This window comes from Mirounga leonina, unplaced genomic scaffold (genome assembly GCF_011800145.1).
Source record: "Mirounga leonina isolate KUSES-001 unplaced genomic scaffold, KU_Mleo_1.0 Mir_53, whole genome shotgun sequence".
NCBI classification, from domain to species: domain Eukaryota; kingdom Metazoa; phylum Chordata; class Mammalia; order Carnivora; family Phocidae; genus Mirounga; species Mirounga leonina.
The window spans coordinates 14,578,873-14,599,902 of record NW_023270807.1 but is presented as its reverse complement, the minus strand read 5'-3'; the positions used below and the strand labels follow the sequence as shown (position 1 = coordinate 14,599,902).

Genomic DNA, 21,030 nt, shown 5'->3' with positions numbered 1-21,030 from the left:
TGCAACAAAAGTGGTCATGAGAGGGAAGTATATAGCAATATAGGCCTACCTCAAAAAGAAAGAAAAATCTCAAACCTAACCTTACATCTAAAGGAACTAGAAAGGTAATAGCAAATGAACCTTTAAAGCAAACAGATGAAGGGAAAAAATAAAGATTAGAACAGAAACAAATGATACAAAAACAAACAAAACAATAGAACAGATCAATGAAACTAGGAGCTGAAAGAATAAAATTTATAAACCCCTAACTTATCAAAATTGATAAACACCAGACTTATGAAAAAGAAAAGAGAAAGGACCCAAATAAATAAAATCATGAATGAAAGAGGAGAGATCACAACCACTACCACAGAAATACAAACAATTGAAAGAAAATATTATAAAAAATTATATGCCAACAAATTGGTCAATCTGGAAGAAATGGATAAATTCCTAGAAACATACAAACCACAGAAACTGAAACAGGAAGAAACAGGAAACTTGAACAGACCCATAACCAGCAAAGAAATTGAATCAGTAATCAAATATTTTCCAACAAACAAAAGTCCACGGCCAGATGGCTTCCCAGGGGAATTCTACCAGACATTTAAAGAAGAGTTAAAACCTATTCTTCTCAAACTATTAAAAAAAAGAAAGAAACATTACAAAAACTTCCAAACTCATTCTATGAGACCAGCATTACCTTGAATCCAAAAACAAAGACCCCACTAACAAGGAGAATTGCAGACCAATATCTCTGATGAACATGGATGCAAAAATTCTCAACAAGATACTAGCAAATAAATTCCAACAGCACATTAAAAGAATTATTCACCAAAATCAAGTTGGATTTATTCCCTTTCTGCAAGTAAGAGTCAATATCCACAAATCAATCAACATGATATACTACATTAATAAAAGAAAAGAACCCCGTGAGCCTCTCAATAAATGCAGAAAAAGCATTTAACAAATACAGCATCCTTTCTTGATAAAAACCCTCAAGAAAGTAGGAATAGAAGGAACATACCCCAACATCATAAGGCCATATACAAAAGACCCACATCTAATATCCTCAATGGGGGAAAAACTGAAGAGCTTTTTCCCTAAGGTCATGAACAAGACAGGAATGTCCACTCTCACCACTGTTACTTCACATAGTACTGGAAGTCCTAGCCAGAGCAATCAGACAACAAAAAGAAATAAAAGTCATCCAAATAGGAAGGGAAGATGTCAGACTTTCATATTCACAGATGACATGATACTCTATTTAGAAAACCTGAAAGACTCCACCCAAAAACCACTAGAACTGATACACAAATTCAGCAAAGTTACAGGAGACAAAATCAACATATAGAAATCTGTTGCACTTCTATACACCAATAATGAAGCAGCAGAAAGAGAAATCAAGGAATCAATCCCATTTACAATTGTGCTCAAATCCATAAGATACCTAGGATTAAACCTAACTAAACAGGTAAAAGATCTGTACTCTGAAAACTATAGAGCACTGATGAAAGAAATCAAACATGACAAAAGAAATGGAAAAACATTCCATGTTCATGGATTGAAATAGTGGTAAAAATGTCTATATTATCCAAAGCAATCTATATACTTAATGCAATACCTATCAAAATATTACCAGCATTTTTCACAGAGTCAGAACAAACAATCCTAAAATTTGTATGCAATCACAAAAGACACTGAATAGCCAAAGCAATCTTGAAAAAGAAAAGCAAAGCTGGAGGCATCACAATTCTAAACTTCAAGTTATATCACAAAGTTGTATTGATTGAAGAAAGCAGTATGGCAATGGCACAAAAACAGACACATAGATCAATGGAACAGAATAGAAAACCCAGAAATGGACCCGACTACTTTTTAACAAAGCAGGAAGGAATATCCAATGGAAAAAAGACAGTCTTTTCAACAAATGGTATTGGGAAAACTGGATAGCATCATGTAGAAGAATGAAACTGGACCACATTCTTACCATAAACAAAAATATACTTGAAATGGATCAAGGACCTAAATGTGAGACAGGAAACCATCAAAATCATAGGGGAGAACAGAAGCAGCAACCCCTTTGAAATCAGCTGTAGCAAATTCTTACTAGACATATCTCAGGAGGCAAGGGAAATAAAAGCAAAAATGAACTACTGGGACTTCATCAACATTAAAAGCTTCTGCACAGCAAAAGAAACAATCAGCAGAACTATAAGGCAACATTTGGAATAGGAGAAGATATTTACAGATGACATATCTGACAAAAGGTCAGTATCCAAAATCTGTAAAGAACTTAAACTTAACCAAAAAAAATAACAATGCAGTTAAGAAATGGGCAAAAGACATGAATAGGCACTTACCCAAAGAAGACATCCAGATGGCTAACAGACATATGAAAAGATGTTCAACATCTCTTATCACCAGGGAAATACAAATCAAAACTACAATGAGATACCTCACATCTGTCAGAATGGCTAAAATCAACACCACATGAAACAGCAGATTTTGGCAAGGATGTGGAGAAAGGAGAACCCTCTTACACTGTTGGTGGGAATGCAAACTGGTGCAGCCACTTTGGAAAACAGTATGGAGGTTCCTTAAAAAGTTAAAAATAGACCTACCCTTCAACCCAGTTAAATACAATTAGGTATTTACCCAAAGGATATAAAAATACTTATTTGAAGGGAAACATGCACCCTTATGTTTACAGCAGCATTATCACAATAGCCAAATTATGGAAAGAGCCCAAATGTCCATCAGCTGATGAATGGATAGGATAGAGAAGAAGAGGGGTGTGTGTGTGTGTGTACACACACCTATATATGTCTATATAGAGAGAGGTATGTATATAATAAGAATATTAATTAGCAATCAAAAAGAATGAAAAACTTTGTCATTTATAATAAAATGGATGGAGCTAGATTGTATTATGCTAAGCAAAATAAGTCAGAGAAAGACCAATACAATATTATTTCATTCAGATATGGAATTTAAGAAACAAAACAGATGAACATGGGGAAGAAAAAAAAAAGAGGGAAGTAAACCATAAGAGACTCTTAACTATAGAGAACAATGTGAGGGTTGCTGGAGGGGAGGTGGGCAGGGGATGGGCTAAATGGGTGATGGATATTAAGGAGAGAACTTGTGATAAGCACTTGATGTTATATGTAAGTGATGAATCACTAAATTCTACTTCTGAAACCAATATTACACTTTATGTTAACTAAATAGAATTTAATAAACTTGAAAGAAAAAATAATGCTGCTATAATTTATTTTTGAGTATGGTGTAAGACGGTAGTCCAGTTTCATTCTTTTGCATGTTGCTGTCCATTTTTCCAAATTCCTTAAGAGACTTTTTCCCATTGGATATTTTTTCCTGTTTTGTCCACGATTAACTGACCATATAATTGTGGATTCATTTCTGGGTTTACTATTCTGTTCCACTGATCTGTGTGTCTGTTTTTATTCCAGTACCATACTGTCTTGATGACTACAGTTTTGTAATACATCCTGAAGTCTGGAATTGTGATGCCTCCAGCTTTGTTTTTCTTTTTCAAGATTGCTTTGATTATTCAGGAACTTTTGTGATTCCATACAAATTTTAGGATTGTTTGTTCTGGCTCTGTGAGAAATCCTGGTGATATTTTAATAGGTATTGCATTAAATGTACAGATTTCTTTGGGTAATATAGACATTTTTACCAGTATTTGTTCTTCTAATCCATGAGCATGGGATGTTTTTCCACTTCTTTCTGTCATATTCAATTTCTTTCATTAGTGTTTTAGAATTTTCAGAGTATAAGTCTTTTACCTCTTTGGTTTAGTTTATTCCTAAGTATCTTATTGTTTTTGGTGCAATTTTAAATGGGATTGATTACTTAATTTCTCTTCCTGCTGCTTTATTATTGGTGTATAGAACTGCAACAGATTTCTGTATGCTGATTTTGTATCCTGAGACTTTGCTAAATTTGTGTATCAGTTCTAGCAGTTTTTGGGTGGAGTCTTTCAGGTTTTCTTTGTATGGTATCATGTCATCTGCAAACAGTAAAAGTTTTATTTCTTCCTTGATGATTTAGATGACTTTTATTTCTTTTTGTTGTCTGATTGCTCTTGCTAGAACTTGCAGTGCTATGTTACATAACTGTGTTGAATAGACATCCCTGTCTTATTCCTGACCATAGAGGAAAATCTCTCCATTTTACTCCATTTAGGATGATATTAGCTGTGGGTTGTTCATATATGGCCTTTATGATGTTGAGGTATGTTCCCTCTATCCCTACTTTGTTGGGGGTTTTATCATAAATGGATGTACTTTGTCAAATGGTTTTCTGCATCTGTTGCAATGGTCATATATATTCTTCCCTTTTATTAATATGGTGTATCACATTGATTTATGAATATTAAACCACCCTTGCAACCCAGGAATAAATCTCACTGGATCATGGTGAAATGTATTGTTGGATTCAGTTTGCTAGTATTTTATTGAGAATTTTTTCCATCTATGTTCATCTGGGAAATTGGCCTGTAGTTCTCTTTAGTGGGAGCTTTATCTGGTTTTGATATCAGGGTAATGTTTGCCTCATAGAATAAATTTGGAAGTTTTCTTTCCTTTTCTATGTTTTGGAATAGTTTGAGAAGAACTGGTATTAATTCTATAAATATTTGGTAGAATTCACCTGTGAAGCCATCTGGCCCTGGACTTCTGTTGGGTGGTTTTGATTATTAATTAAATTTCTTTGTTGCTTATGAGTCTGTTCAAGTTTCCTATTTCTTCCTATTTCAGTTTTCATAGTTTATATGTTTGTAGGAATTTATCCATTTCTTCCAGGTTGCCCAGTTCATTGGCATACAGTTTCTCATAATATTCTCTTATAATTGTTTGCATTTCTGTGATGTTGGTTGTTATTTCTTCTCTCTCATTTTTATTATTTGAGCCCTTTAGCTTTTATTTTTTATAAGTATGGCTAGAGATTTATCCACTTTATTAATTTTTTCAAAAAGCCAGCTCCTGGTTTCATTGACATGTTCTATTGTATTTTTAGTTTCTATGTCATATATTTCTGCTCTAATCTATATTATTTCCTTCCTTCTTCTCGCTTTAGGCTTAGTTTTTATTTTTCTAGCTCCTTTAGATGTGAGGTTAGGTTGTTGGAGATTTTTCTTGCTTTTTGTGGTAGGCCTGTATTACTATACACTTCCCTCTTAGGACTGTTTTTGTTACATCCCAAAGGTTTTGGACCATTGTGTTTTCAATTTTGTTTATAAAAGAGAGAGGGAGGAGCAGGAAGAGAGGGAGAGAGAGAATCTTAAGCAGGCTCCATGACCAGTGCAGAGCCTGATGCGGGGCTTGATCCCACACCCTGAGATCATGACCTGAGCTGAAATCAAGAGTCAGGTGCTTAACTGACTGAACCACCGAGGCACCCCCATTGTGTTTTTATTTTTATTTGTTTCCATGTATTTTTAAATTTCTTCTTTGACTTCCTGGTTGACCCATTCAATGTTTAATAGCATGTTGTTTAACCTCCAGGTATCTGTGGTTGACTTCTAGTTTTATAGTGCTGTTGTCAGAAAAGTTACATGGTATGATTTCAATCTTTTTTGTATTTGTTGAGATCTGTTTTGTGACCTAATATGTGGTCTTCTGGAGGATATTCTATGTGCTCTTGAAAATAATGCATATTCTGTTTTCTTTTTTAGGATGTAATGTTCTGACTTCATCAAATGTAATAACATTTGTATTATAGGCATCCCAGAAGAAGAAAAGAGAAAAGGTGGTAGAAAATTTATTTGAAGAAATAGCAGAAAACCTCCCTAATCTGGGGAAGGAAACAGACATTCAGATCCAGAAGGCACAGAGAACTCCCATCAAAATCAACAAAGCAGGCCAGTACCAAGGCATATTTTAATTTTCAAATTACAGTGATAATGAAAAAATCTTAAAAGCAGCAAGATAAAAGAAATCCTTAACTTAAAAGGAAAAACCCTTAAGGCTAGCTGGAGATTTCTTAATGGAAACTTGGCAAGCCAGAAGGGAGTGGCATGATATATTCAAAGTGCTGAATGGGAAAAATCTGCAACCAAGCAGATCTATCCAGTGAAGCTAACATTCAAAATAGAAAAAGTTTCCCAGACAAACACAAAAGGAATACATGACCACTAAACCAGCCCTGCAGGAAATATTAAAGGAGACTCTGAGTGCAAAGGAGAGACCAAATGTTACAAAGACAAGAAAGGATCAGAGAGACTATGGACTCTGAGAAACAAACTGAGGGTTCTAGAGGGGAGGGGGGTGAAGGGATGGGTTAGCCTGGTGATGGGTATTAAAGAGGGCATGTACTGAATGGAGCACTGTGTTATACGCAAACAATGAATCATGGAACACTACATCAAAAACTAATGATGTAATGTATGGTGATTAACATAATAAAATTAAAAAAAAAAGGATCAGAGAAAATCTCCAGAAACAATGGCAATACAAGCAATAAAATGACACTAAAAACATATCTATCGATAGTTATTTTGAATGTAAATGGACTAAATGCTCTAATCAAAAGACATATGTTGTCAGAAGGGATAAAAATAAAAAAAGACCCATCTATATACTACTGACAAGAGATTCACTTTAGACCTAAAGACACCTGCAGACTGGAAGTGAGGATGTGGAGAAATACTTATCACATGAACAGATGTCAAAAGAAAGCCAGGGTAGCAATACTTATATTGGACCAACTAGACTTTAAAAGGAAGAGCAGAAAAAGAGACAAAGAAAGGCATTATATAATCATAAAGGGAAGAATCCAACAAGAAGATAGAACAATTGTAATATTTGTGCACCCAACATGGAAGTGCCAAATATATAAAACAATTAATAAGAAACACACATGAAGAAACTAATTGATAGTTAATGAAATATAGGAATATCAATACCCCACTTACCTCAATGGACAGATCATCTAAACAGAAAAAATAAACAGGAAATTTTTAAAAATCTACCTTATTTTCCTCCTACACATCATGATTTGATCGATCATCACATTTATAATAACGAGATTGTTTTATAGCTCTTTCCAAGGTATTAACAGCTCTGTGACATGACAGGCAAAATTAGGAAGAATGAGAAATTCAAATAATTTTATTGTGAAAATTCAGATAATAAAAAGAAAATTAACCATTGGTTTAACTTTCATTACTATTCATCTTTATGTAGGTAAATATTTTATTATATAGTAATACAGTTTTCTTGTAAGAAATGGGAAATCATTTCAGACTTTTGAAAAGAAAAATGACCCAAAGGCATATGAAGAAAGCAAAATTTAAGGAAGATTGGCTTGTGCTATCTAGAAACCTAGAGCACACAATGACAGCTACTTACAACTCTAAGCATAGAATGTACCATTGAGGTCACTAGATTTTGTATCCACATCTGCAAACATTTGCTATGCTCCCTAAAGAATGGAAGAATGTTGTGATCATTCCTACAGAGGACAGGAAAGTATCCTGGATTTTTAAATGATAGAATTAGGAAGGGAGAGTTGCACATAGTGTTATAAAGAGTACACAGATGAAACAATGATTTTCAGCCTATTTTTTGGCCACATTTTAGTATTTAAAAAACCTGGGGTCATACTTGGAAAAATTACCTGACATAAAATACTGGAGTACTTGCAATCCTATTAAGCTATCATGTTCTACAACTGGCTAATCCTAAAATCTGTGAAATCCCACTGTCATTGTTTTCTCCTATATAATCAGGAGATAAAGTTCTTCAACATGTTTCTTTGCTGTCAACTTGATGGCATATGTCTTAATTCTCAGGTTCACAAGTGGTACCTGGGCTGCAGCATGTCCTATGCCTCACTCAGCAATATGATTTTTACGACAGGACTTGTTATAAAAATATATATATCCTGAATTGTAACAAAAACACATTTCATTTGTTGATCAAAATTTGGCAAAAGCTATAAAAAGTTTGGGCTACAACATGGCACGTACGTCAAACTGGCTATGTTCCTTTAAGATGAATATATATGCATATGTATGCATATATAAATAAATTTGCACGTATGTATTATTCCACCATGCACACTTTCTATCCCTAGAAATAGAGGACATTTATCCAGAATAACTTCAGTACAACAAAAGAAAGAATGATACTCAGAGATAAAGAAACAATAAGTCATATCATAAAAATAAAAAGAACTTTGAGGGGATTTTCTTAAACTCATGTGGGATATTATGATTTACAAAGCATTTTTTTAAAAAACACGTGATTTATTTTATTCAAAGAAGCAACTTATTGTATTTTAAAGTACATGGACTTGAAAGTCAGATGGATTCCAGTTTGAATCTTAACTAGTAAAAGAGGACCAAGTAACAAATATTCTGGGACCAGTTAACAACCAGTTGGAGTCTCATTTGCATCAGTGACAAAATGAGAGAAATCATAACTACTTGTCAGAGTTATGGTGAAGACTATAAATATATAAAACTCTTAGCTTACAGTTCTAACAATGTCACTCAGCAAAGACAAAGTGAGAGGTAAGCCCTAAGCATTGTACTTATTGTGAAAATTCCAGCTAATGCCTTAGTGCTTGGACCTTAGAGACCATCTCAGGCATTGCCCTGGGCATCAAACAAGTAGCCCAATAAGTTTTATGGTCAGGAGAAACTTTACTATATACATGGATGGTGGGGGACATTTAGCTAGATGCTCAGAGATAAAGGAAAATTTACTAAATAAGTTGAATTATTTTATCTCCTGAGTTCACATTTTTCTTACTCCTTAAGAAGGAAATTCAAATATCACAGAACAGAAACAGGATCTTAAGAATTATGCAGGTTCAGAAAAACTGCTTGCTAATTTCTGTATTCCAACTGAATTTCAATTGTAGTATAATTAGGGATCTCCTTATAAAAGCAAAGTATTTTTACACTTAACGCATCGTCTACATAACCTTTTAAAATTACTGGGACATTAGGCAGGGCAGGAAAATGTCAGCTACTTCAGCTTATCTCTCAAGTTATATTATTCTTTTCAGTCATAAATAGAAAAGTATAAATGGAAGAAAATTAGATTTTTAAGACCAGTTTAGTAGCTATAGTCTCATACAACAAAATAAGAATGATTTAATAGGTTGTGGGTTTTGTGCGTTACTATTAGTTTGGCATAAATTTCAAAGTCAGAACTATTGACTTAGGACAATCCTACTTCTTCAAAACCTTTAACTTATCTTTTTAATAAATAATATTTAAGATTTTAAGTTTGTGGCTCCAATATTATGATTGAAGGGACATTAAGTCAATAGTTGGTTTATATATTTGTTTACATGTGCTTAGTAATCACAACAAAATATGTGTAGGCTAACCTAATTTGGGAAATACACATTATTTTGCCTTCTTCTGTTGAGATATTGTATCAATTCTCTTTTCAGTGTCACAGCAAATGCTGTGGTTCAATGTCAAATCAGAAAATGTTGACTTAAAAGTGCCCAGATGTTTATCTGAAAATATAAACTTTTTAGTACAAGACTGAGTTCTAAATTGGATTATAAATAATGATGCTATGAAAACGGGAATGCAGAGATCTTTTCAAGTGAATGATTTTGTTTGTTTCAGCTCAGCAGTTTAATGAATTTTACTTTTTTTTAAAAGAATCTGCAAAAAAATAAAATAAAAAATAAAAGAATCTGCAAGTTTTATTAAAAAATGTTTAATTAGATTATGAATTTTACTTATCATATAAAAGTATCATTTGATGGAAAAACCGATGTAGTTCCAGTCCTCATTTCAACCCTGTCACAGCCCAAAGGGGACCATTCCCCAGGGGAGAGTATAGCTGGCCAGTCCTGCAGTTGGGGGAAGTGTGAACAGCCACAGGGTTGCCTTACTCCTTGAACCTCCACTCTTTGCAGAACATGGGGCAAAGCTGCTACACCTGCTGTGCATTGAGCCACTTGAGAATACAGTGCATGTGGTAGCAATGGGAGCACTGACCCACACCCATGGGCACCTTGCCTTCCTGGCAGCAGCCATTAAAGTCCATCTAAGAGATGCTGAGTCCTCCTCCTGGGCCACCCAGAGCCAAGTGGCCACACCCTTCCAGCACTTAATCTTTACGTTCAAGGTGGTGGAGCCTCCCTAACCACGTGCTGCCCTGCCCACCTTCTGTTTTAGTGTTTTCATTTTTTAAATATATTCCCAGAAATAGAATTGCTAGATCATAAGTTAGTTCTATGTTTAATTTTTTCTTTGAGGATCTTCCATACTGTTTTCCCTTATAGCTATACCAATTTACATTCCCACAAACAGTGTACAAAATTTCCTTACCGTTTGTTATCTTTTGTCTTTTTGATGGCCATTCTAACAGGTATAAGGTGATATTTCATTGTTTTTGTTTTTGTTTTTGTTTTAAGATTTATTTGACAGAGAGAGACACAGCGAGAGAGGGAACACAAGCAGGGGGAGTGGGAGAAGGAGAAGCAGGATTCCCACCGAGCAGGGAGCCTGATGTGGGGCTCCATCCCAGGACGCTGAGATCATGACCCAAGCCGAAGGCAGACGCTTGATGACTGAGCCATCGAGGCGCCCCCTCATTGTGGTTTTAATTTACATTTCCCTAATGACTAGTGATATTGAACATTTTTTCATGTACCTGTTGGCCTTTCCTATATCTTTGGAGAATATCAATTTAGGTCCTTTGCTCATTTGTTAATTGTGTTTTGTTTTGCTACTGAGTTATATGCATTCTTTATAGGTTTTGTATGTTAACCCCTTATCAGATATACCATTTGCAAATATGTTTTCCCATAGGTTGTCTTTTCACTCTGTTGGTTTCTCTTGTTGTATAGGAGCTTTTTAGTTGATGTAGTCTCACTTGTTTATTTTTATTTTATTGTTTATGTCTTGGGTGTCCTATCCAAAAAATTACTACCAAGACCCTGTCACAAAGCTTTATTTCTAGGTTTTCTTCTACAATTTTCATTGTTTCAGGTCCTACATTTAGGAGTTAAGTCTAAGTCACATTTTGAGTTAATTTTTCTGACTGATGTAATATACGGGTTTAGTTTCTTTTACATGTGAATATCCAGTTATCTGGCACCTTTTATTGAAAAGACTGTCTTTTCTCCATTGAATATTCTTGGTTCCTTTGTCAAATATTAATGGACCTTATATGTTTGGGTTTATTTTCTGGGCTCTTGATTCTGTTTCATTGGTCTACTGGACTCCTTTTACACTAGTAACATATGGCTTTGATGACTATATCTTATAGTGTACCTTGAAATCAGGAAGTGTGTGATGAGGAGTCCTGCTTTGGTTCTTTCTCAGGATTTCTTTGGCAATTTAGGGTCTTTTGTGATTCCATATAAATTTTAAGAGTGTTTTTTTCCTCCTTTGAAAAATGCCATTAGAATCCTGACAGGGATTGCTTTGAATCTATAGATGACTTCTGGTAGTATTGATATTTTATATTAATTTATCTAATCCATGAATATGGGATGTTTTTCCATGTGTCTTTTTCCATTTCTTTAATCATTGTCTTATAGTTTTTAGAGTAGAGATATTTCACTTCCTTTAATTTCTATTATTTTTGATGCTATTGTAAATAAGATGTTTCAGAGAATTCACTGTATATAAAAATGCTATTGATTTTTGTATGGTAATGTTGTATCCTGCAACTACACTTAATTCATTGATTACAACAGGTTTCTTTGCGAGTCTTTAGAATTTTCTATTTCAAATTATGTCATCTGAAAATATAGATACTTTGACTTCTTCCTTTCCAATTCTGATATCACTGCTTTTTCTTTCCTGGTAGTACTAGATAGTGCAATGTTAATAGGAATGGTAAGAGTGGGCACCCTTCTTTTGTTCCTGATCTTATAGGAAAAGTTTTCAGTCTTTCACCATCAAGTATGACGTTAGCTGTGGGTCTGTCCTATAGGACCTTTATTATCTTGAGATATTTCTTTCTATGCCAAACTTAAGAGTTTTTATCATGAAAAAGTTTTGTCATGAATAGCTATTGAATTTTGTCAAGTGCTTTGGCTGTACATATTAAGATCATATAATTATTTTCTTTCATTCTATTAATATGATGTATCACATTGATTTGCATATGGTGAATCATCCTTGCAGTGCAGTGATAAATCCCATTGGATCACAGTGGATAATCCTATTAAAATTCTGTTGAATTTGGTTTGCATTTTATTGAGAATTTTTGCATCTATGTTCATCAGGGATGTTGGCCTGGTTTCTGGTTTTGATATCTTCAAAAAATGACTTTGGGAGTGTTCCCTCCTCTTTGATTTTTCTTGGAAGAATTTGAGGAAGATTGGTGTTAATTTTTATTGAAATATTTGATAAAATTCAACAGTGAAGCCATCTGGTCCTGGGTTTTTCTTCATTGTAAGGTTTTTAACCAATTTAATCTTCTTACTAGTGATTAGTCTGTTCAGTTTTCTATTTCTTTCTGTCTAATCATCACTTTTCTCATCTAAATGTGTGAATAATGAAATAATTATATCAAGATAAAAATTTGATAATGCATTTTCTAATTCAGAAAACACGTACATATTACTTTGTAAATTGTACACATTCTTCACATAGGATTTGCTTACATGTCCAGCTACAGTAAGTTTATCCAATATATCTCATTCTATGCTATTTACATAAAGAATATGATTCCTTTGAGCAAAAATTCCTATCAAAATATTCAAAACAGTCTATACATTTAGTAAGCAATAGACTCCAAGATTTTTGATGCTTTACTTAGTAAACATGATGATGTTTAGATAAAGACATATTTCCTATTTATTTTTATTATGTTCAGTTAGCCAACATATAGTACATCATTAGTTAGAATGGCTAAAATTAACAAGATAGGTAATAACAAATGTTGGCAAGGATGTGGAGAAAGGGGAACCCTTTTACTATTTATTTTTATAACTACTTTATCATCATATATTAAGGGCCAATAACATGCCCTTACAGAAAAAAAAAAAGATGCTTACTTTTATTACTTTCAGTACATATCTCTTTCTTGACCTATATAATTTAAAGAGTCGACTGACTTTACCCTACAAAGAGAGAAATTTAGTACACATAAGAATTCTTTCCCTTGTCATCAAATTTTTTATTTGACTTTTAATGGTTTGCCCATTAAGTATATTAAAACTCTCTTTATTGGGGTGCCAGGGTGGCTCAGTCAGTTAAGCATCTGCCTTCAGCTCAGGTCATGATACTGGAGTCCGGGGATGGAGCCCCACATCAGGGTCCCTGCTCAGTGGGGAGACTGCTTCTCCCTCTCCCACTCCCTCTGCTTGTGCTGATTCTCTGTCAATTGAATAAAATCTTAAAAAAAAAAACTATCAAATTTACAGACTACCAATTGATTCATACTATAAAAATGAGAATATCAGGATCTATACGTACTTCTGCATAGTTTCCCTAACTTTCCTATTTATATCAAGTATAGTATGACTTGTACAAGCAAAAGAAAATCACAATTTTGTTACATAAACTAAAATAAAATCTGACTTTATCTTACAAGGCTTCCCAAAATATGTAATTCTATAATAAGATTATAACTGTGTAAACATTTTCGTAGAATAACTGTATTGTAGAGATGGAGATTGGAGCTATAGATAAGCATATGCTTTTCTCTATCTCCAAATAATCCTTTTAATTCAGAATAGTTCCGGCATCCAAAATAAAATTTAAATTTCTCACGTTTTATTAAGTGATTAAAATCATGCTGCATGGGGTGCCTGGGTGGCTCAGATGGTTAAGTGTCTGCCTTCAGCTCAGGTCGTAATTCCAGGGTCCTGGGATAGCGCCCTGCATTGCATCGGGCTCTCTGCTCAGCGGGGAACCTGCTTCTCCCTCTCCCTCTGCCTGCCACTCCGCCTGCTTGTGCGCTCTGTCAAATAAATAAAATCTTAAAAAAAAAATTCATGCTGCATGTATGTTTTTTCCCTTCATATTTGAACCACAGATATTTTATTCAATTCTTGTTTTCTCTGGAGTTTTTATACCTTTTTAAACTATATTTTTAACACGAGGATAAGCCTCCTCCAGTTTCTTAATGTTAGAATCTTGGGATTTTCTAATGTTAATCAAACTGGTGGTCTTATATATCCATTTGTCATCCTGGAGCTTCTTTGGTTTATTTCATAAATGAGATCTACTATTTCCGGAGTAGCATGGCATCATCCTTTCCAGAGTATTTTAATGGCTAGGATATATAGTTATTTCTTCAAGATAATGTTCAAGAGGAATTCTTTTTAATACTTGCCTGCCAAGATCTATTTCTCTTGTTAACATTTGGTACTTTTACTGGATAGTGCATTCCAGGGTTAAAGTCATTGCTACATTGTTTTCCAACATCAGTGCTATCTTCAGGCAAGTTTGGTACCAATTAAGTATTTTCCATTAAATGGTCACCCAATCCCTGTAATGGTATCCTATGCCTTGGTCCTCTCCCTCAGAACCATGGAATCTTTGTTTTCATTCTAGAATATAGAAATTTTATGACAGTATTTCCAAATGTAAATCTTTTATAATTTTTTTTTCTATCCTCTTTCTAAAATGCCTATATGGGTCCTCTACTTTTTTTTTCCTTGTATTTTCCATTTCTTTTAGTTTTACCATTAACACATTTTTATATTTCATATGTTCTTACTTTCCCAATCCTTTGTTTTTCCCCAAAGCATTCCTTCTAGCTTATGGAGTCACTGTTCACTCAAATGTCTCTAAGGATACTAACTAGATATTTTTTGTTTTTCTTCTTTTACATTATCATTTTTCCTCAGGTGTTAGTTTTTATTTGTTCTTCTTGACCGTTATCTTTGGATTACTTGCCTTTCTCAAAAGTCTAGTGATCTTTCCTGGTCAATACATATTAATGAATAAAATACTATACTGGTAAATACAGATGTTGGAGGTTTCCTCTGAAAATGCATTAACCTATCCCTTCACTCCCAAAAGTTCTTGTTCCTAAATTGGGTGGCTGACTTCAAGCACTGTGTGCATAGTCTGCCAGACTTCACTTTAGAATAAGCAGGCTGTGGAGTGGTTACAAACTGGAAACTTACCTTATGCAATTACTTCACTATCTTTAACTGAAATTTTTGACTTCTATTTTTAGTATTCAAATAATAAATGCTGTCATATCCTCTTCCAGAGGAAAATTCTTTTACTAAGAAAGTATAGTAGCTGGGTCTACAATCTAGTCATATTTTATAAAAATTTCTAAATTTGAGTACAAATCAAGGGTATCCAAGAGTCTTATGACAATAGCAAGTGTTGGAAATCTGTCTCAGTTTGTGATAATCCATAAATATTAAAGACCATGGACACATTGGATTTTGGATCCTCACTTCTCTATATGCCCTCCATGGATGGATGAGTTATAAGGGATCTTAGGTTCTTTAGTGTTCTAGATATAATTTCTTTGTAACAAACTGCCTCAAACCTTAGTGTCACAGAAAACCATTTATCATACTCAGGGATTCTGTAGGATAGGAATTTGGACAAGGCACAGCAGAGACAGGTTCTCCCTGTCCCACTACATTTGGGGCTTCAGATAAATGATGCAAAACCTCGTTCCTAGAATGATCCAAAAGCTCATTCCCTCATGTATCTAGAGGTCTACTCTGACTAATGGTCAGCAGCCTCAGTTACTCTCCACATGTTTTTTTTTTTTTTTTAAGATTTTATTAATTTATTTGAGAGAGTCAGAGAGAGCACGCGCATGCAAGAGAGCACGAGCAAGGGACACGGCAGAGGAAGAGGTAGAAGCAGGCTCCTGGCTGAGCAGGGAGCCTGATGTGGGGCTCGATCCCAGAATCTGGAATCATGACTTTAGCTGAAGGCAGATGCTTAACAGACTGAACCACCCAGGTGCCCCTCCACATGGTTTTTTAAATGGACTATGACAGCTGGAGTCCAAAGACAAGAAAGCAAAGAGCAGGCAGATTCCTATCACCTATTATGACCTAACCTCAGAAATCACATAGTATCATTTCTGTCACATTCCATTAATTGAAGCCAGAAGCAAAAATAAACTACCTCTTGATGGGGTATGACAAAATTCTGGAAGAGAATTTGGCCCTGGAATATTGCTGTGATCATTTTTGCAAATACAACCTGCCACCGTCTACCATCTGTCCCAACAATCTCCATCCCTTCAACACGCAAAATATACCCACCCCTCTCCACTTACTATTGGCTGTGCTAATTACTTCAAAATGTAGAACTCAGTAGAGAGAGTGTTTCTCTGTTTCCTGTTACCAGCTGAAAATTTTAAGGCTGAAAGTTAGAATTCTTTGTAGGCTTATCCCCTCATGTCAGACAATTGATGTCTTTTGCATGGGGCCTCTGTTCCTCTCCACGTGGGCCATTTTGAACTTCCTCACAGCTTGCTGTCTGAACTCTAAAGGTGTGTGTGTGTGTGTGTGTGTGTGTGCGTGTGCAGAGAATAGGAGGGAAGAGAGGAAAGGCACTCTAGGGGAAAGTCCTATCCCATTTTATGATATAGCTTTAAGAATTAGTGTCATTTCAGCTGCTTTTTAGTTGTTGAAACAGTTAAAAATCGTGTCTGCATTTAAGGGAGAAAGAAATAGATTTCATTTACTTGAGGAGATGGGCAGATCTAAAAGAGCATTTGGCCATCTTTGGAAAATAAAATCTGCCACACTTGGTTCTGTTCTACTTTCTATGTTGAAGGGCAGTGAGAGAGTGGGCAGCAAGAAAGTATTCATTATAGCCTAGGAACAGAACCACACTTGCAAAAATTTCTCTTTGTATCATTCAATTCGTCTGTACTTTGCACCCTCTAAAATCAGTCATCACATCTCTAGAATCTTCAGGCTTTGGAGTGTGTAAGGGTGCCTTTCTGTTTGTGTGAGTAGTGCCCGTGTCTCTGTGTGCAAGTGCACATGTGTGTGTGTTTGTGTGAGAGCGCACGTATCTGTGTGTGTTAAAGGATCCTTTCTGCCATTCTTTGTTTAATCTGTCTTTTCTTGCCGTGAGCAGTAAGCAGCCAGCCTGAGATCCAGGAAATGATCGTTAGGGGGATGAATATGGTTCTGTTTGTATTCAGACCAAAGTCTAATTCAAATAGAAGCTGACAGTAAATCAATAAGAAAAGCAAACTTGGGACATTTCCCTCTTGTAAGAGTGCTGACTCATTTCCTCATCACATTAGAGAATGTATTACAGTCCTTATATGTTCTTATAGTGACAAAGGAGATCAGACTATGTGCTAATGGGCTTTGCTGGACTCTGTTCTCTGTGATTCAGCATCATTTCATGGCTAAAGCAGCAGAGACAAGAAACATATGTTTATTTTTTTAAATTATAAGTGAATACGGTATTGTTTTTCCTGCTAGATCTTAAATAATCATGAGAATACAACAATATAACTTGTGTAATTGGAAAGAAAGAAGTATTTTAAAAAGACCGTATGAATGTACCACTATCCCACACCCTAGTGAGAGAAAAATTAATACTTAATCAGCTTGATCTGGTGATTTGTATTATCACACCAAGATTAAATTAAAACTTTTCCCCCCATAGAGATTTTCATACTATATAAAACATATTGTATAGTGAGATTTAATAGATCTATATGAAGACTCTAAGCAGCTGACTAAATATCATGAAACACATATTAAGCAATTGGAAAAGATATATTTAACGTAATACAGTGAATGTTCTTATAGTGAGAAAGGAGATAATTCAAAGAGTAAACATTAAACAACCTCTATGTTGGGCACAGTCCTAAGATGTATGTACCATAAATAGGTAAAAACCTGAAAATAATTTAAAAACAAAAATCTATTTGTAACCTTCATGTGCTCAGCATTGAGCAAGGCAATTCAGTACTTAGGAAGGGTGTACTCTGTCCTTTAGGAGATTTATTTTTTTAAATTTAATTTTATTATTATGTTAATCACCATACATTACATCATTAGTTTTTGATGTGCTGTTCCAGGATTCATTGTTTGCGTGTAACACCCAGTGAGTGCTCCATTCAGTACATGCCCTCTTTAATACCCATCACCAGGCTAACCCATCCTCCCACCCCTGTCCCCTCTAGAACCCTCCATTTGTTTCTCAGAGTCCATTGTCTCTCATGGTTCTTCTCCCCCACCGTATAGGTCTTAAACTATAAAACTTGTTATGAAAGGTATTGTTGATAAGTGCTAAAACAATATCTCCTTTCTATTCAGTATTATCTCAACATAGTGTGGATAATTTAGCTGCAGTAGTGACTTGAGTTTACCACAAGCAAGCAGTTACTGCAAATGCAATTTTGATGCCAGATACTCCCTGAAGGGACCCGCCTACATGCTTGATATAGGAGAGACAGGTTGTCTTTGCCCAGCGCATTTCCTGACACAGTGGATGGTATTTCCTTTGAAAGTTGGCTAAGGTATTTAGCCTGATGCAATAAATATCTGTCCAAAACTCCACATCAGTGAGGGTGGTGGAAGATCACAGATGTTGGATGAGGACAAACTGGGTTCAAATATCAGTTTCATCATACACAATTTGTGCCTTAAGCAAGTTATATAGGGCCTCTGAACCCCAGGTCCCAAAGAAAATAAAACCTGTTCTTTTTACAAGTTTATCGTGAGGATTGAGTAACTTGTTAGGGCAGGAACTATGTAAACACAGAGTTCCATACCAACTTTAATTATACTTATTTTCCTATGGACAAATGAGAACCAGTTTTCCTTCCCATTAAATTTTCATCAGTGTCTGCTCCTCTATCATACCTGAAGATTTATACTTTGAGAGTGTTAGAGCCTATTCCCTTTCTGTGTTTCCCAGATATACTTAGGTGCCAATTACTAGGGATTCTTTATTTCTAAAACTGAATAAGAATTCAGGATTAACAGAGGGGTAGACGAACCATGAGAGACGATGGGCTCTGAAAAACAAACTGAGGGTTCTAGAGGGGAGGGGGGTGGGAGGATGGGTTAGCCTGGTGATGGGTATTAAAGAGGGCACGTTCTGCATGGAGCACTGGGTGTTATGCACAAACAATGAATCATGGAACACTTCATCTAAAACTAATGATGTAATGTATGGGGATTAACATAAGAATAAAAAAAAAAGAATTCAGGATTAAGGTCCAAGAACCAGGGGATAATTGAAAAAAAAAAAACTTTTGATCTGCAGTAAACCTTGAGGGACATTTTCAAGTCTAGTTTACTCAGCACAGTCTGCTTTATGTAAATAAAGAACATGGAATTCAATAGGATTTTCAGAAATTTTCAGCTCCTAAATTGTTCCTACTGAGCATTACTGTTCCATAAACATTATCCTAGTTTGGGAAATTACCAGAAAACTTAGGTTGGTACGCAATTAAGTTTTCTGTCTTTTTTTTACTATTTACTCTGACAGATTTCTTCCTTTAGCTCTCCCAGAAACAAATAGAAATCCTTCTTTCTTTGGATCTTAATTCCATGTTGCAGCCAATTTGACTCAACCACAGTTATACTAAATACCATCTTTAAGAATAGTCAAGTCCTAATTGTCCTAATAAAAACTGTACCCCAAAAAGCCTGTAACAAAAAGCTGCTCCTCTGTGGCAGGGCTTCTTGTCTTAGTCACCACCTTGCCACTACTGGAGAAGGATGTTGGCTGAATTCATAAATGTGTATATCAGGCAAATACAGCATGGCATTTTTTGACTTATCTGTCTTTTCCTTGCAGTAGTTCCTTGCCAGCAGAAGGGGCATGCTACCTTTTTCAGCATATATTCTGAGCATCTCTGTGGATCACAACTGTGTAGGACACTATCTCCTCTTTTCTGGGTCAGAACATAGTGGAACAAATATGTCTTTAGCAGATAAGCATTTTCATTTTTACGGTCACACACAAAAGCACAAACATCTACAGAACAGTGTACCTACCATTCCTAATTGAGTGAATAAAAAGTAGCTGAAAACCAAAAGCTGGATAATGAATTAAAACAGTACCATAAAAATAAAATGCAGATAATTAGAATCTAAAATAGTTGTTTTTAAAGTTCTACAGAGGCCCTTTAATGGGTGTGTTTATGTTTATATATAGCAGATGGCTAGGAACATGCAGTGCCTGTTAATTTTAAAAACATTTTGGAAATAGTAGGCAAGTAATGTTTCTCCTAACCAATACATGTCCTCCTTTGCATGTCTTCCAGAATCTGTTTACTAGCTGCCATATTGGCTCTATATATGTTCAATAAGTTTTCTTCTCTTTTCTTCTTCTATTATGGTAATTTTACTTAATTTGTTTAATGTGGTACCAGTACCTTATGGGCTGAGGGACAATCAGAGTGGTCAAGTAGTCCTGGCTATTTTAGAAAAAAAGATCTGCCACTGTTTGCTCTTGAGGGACTTTCTAGGGAGAGTAGACTGAAGGTCACATCTGTGAAGATGCTCCCATCATCATAGGGCAGAAGTTTCTCCCAGAGAGAAAAGTGGTGACATTAGCCTTGATTCTCAATCATCGTTAGTAATGGCTCTGTGAAAAATATTTCTGTGGAGGTCATTCTGTTGAACTTTAGGCAATATCCAAGCATAATTGCTCAAAATCCTGGGCGAGACCCGACCGTGGCTACAGTGCATGGCGCAAATTTATCAGGATAGAAAGTTGAGCCATTAGAGATGACCAGAGGCTAGAACCACCAAGACTGGTCAGTGCACACAAAAAGCATATCAATCAGGAATAAACCCAAAAGCCTTCAGAAATATTCACACTACAAAGGCATTTCCATTCAACTTCACTGAACTATGGCCATGATTTTCAAGAGTTTAGCTGCTTCCTTTTCTAAGAGAAGAGCCATAAAAAAAGTCCACTGTGAGATGCAGGCACTTATCCAGGAAATCTAATTCCTTCATAAAAACTGAAGTATTCTCCATGAAGAGAGAACCCAAAAGAAACTTCCAGGTGACCAACACTGCACAATACACAGTTTGAGGGCCTGCTACATATATCCTTTAAAACTGAAATTTAGGGGCGCTTGGGTGGCTCAGCTGGTTAAGCCTCTG

At 35.3% G+C, this 21,030-nt stretch overlaps 1 pseudogene; it reads right to left on the bottom strand.

Moving 5' to 3' along the window:
• Positions 1-9,869: 9,869 nt before the first annotated feature.
• Positions 9,870-16,168, bottom strand: LOC118000913 (annotated as a pseudogene).
• Between the last annotated feature and the right edge of the window lie 4,862 nt (positions 16,169-21,030).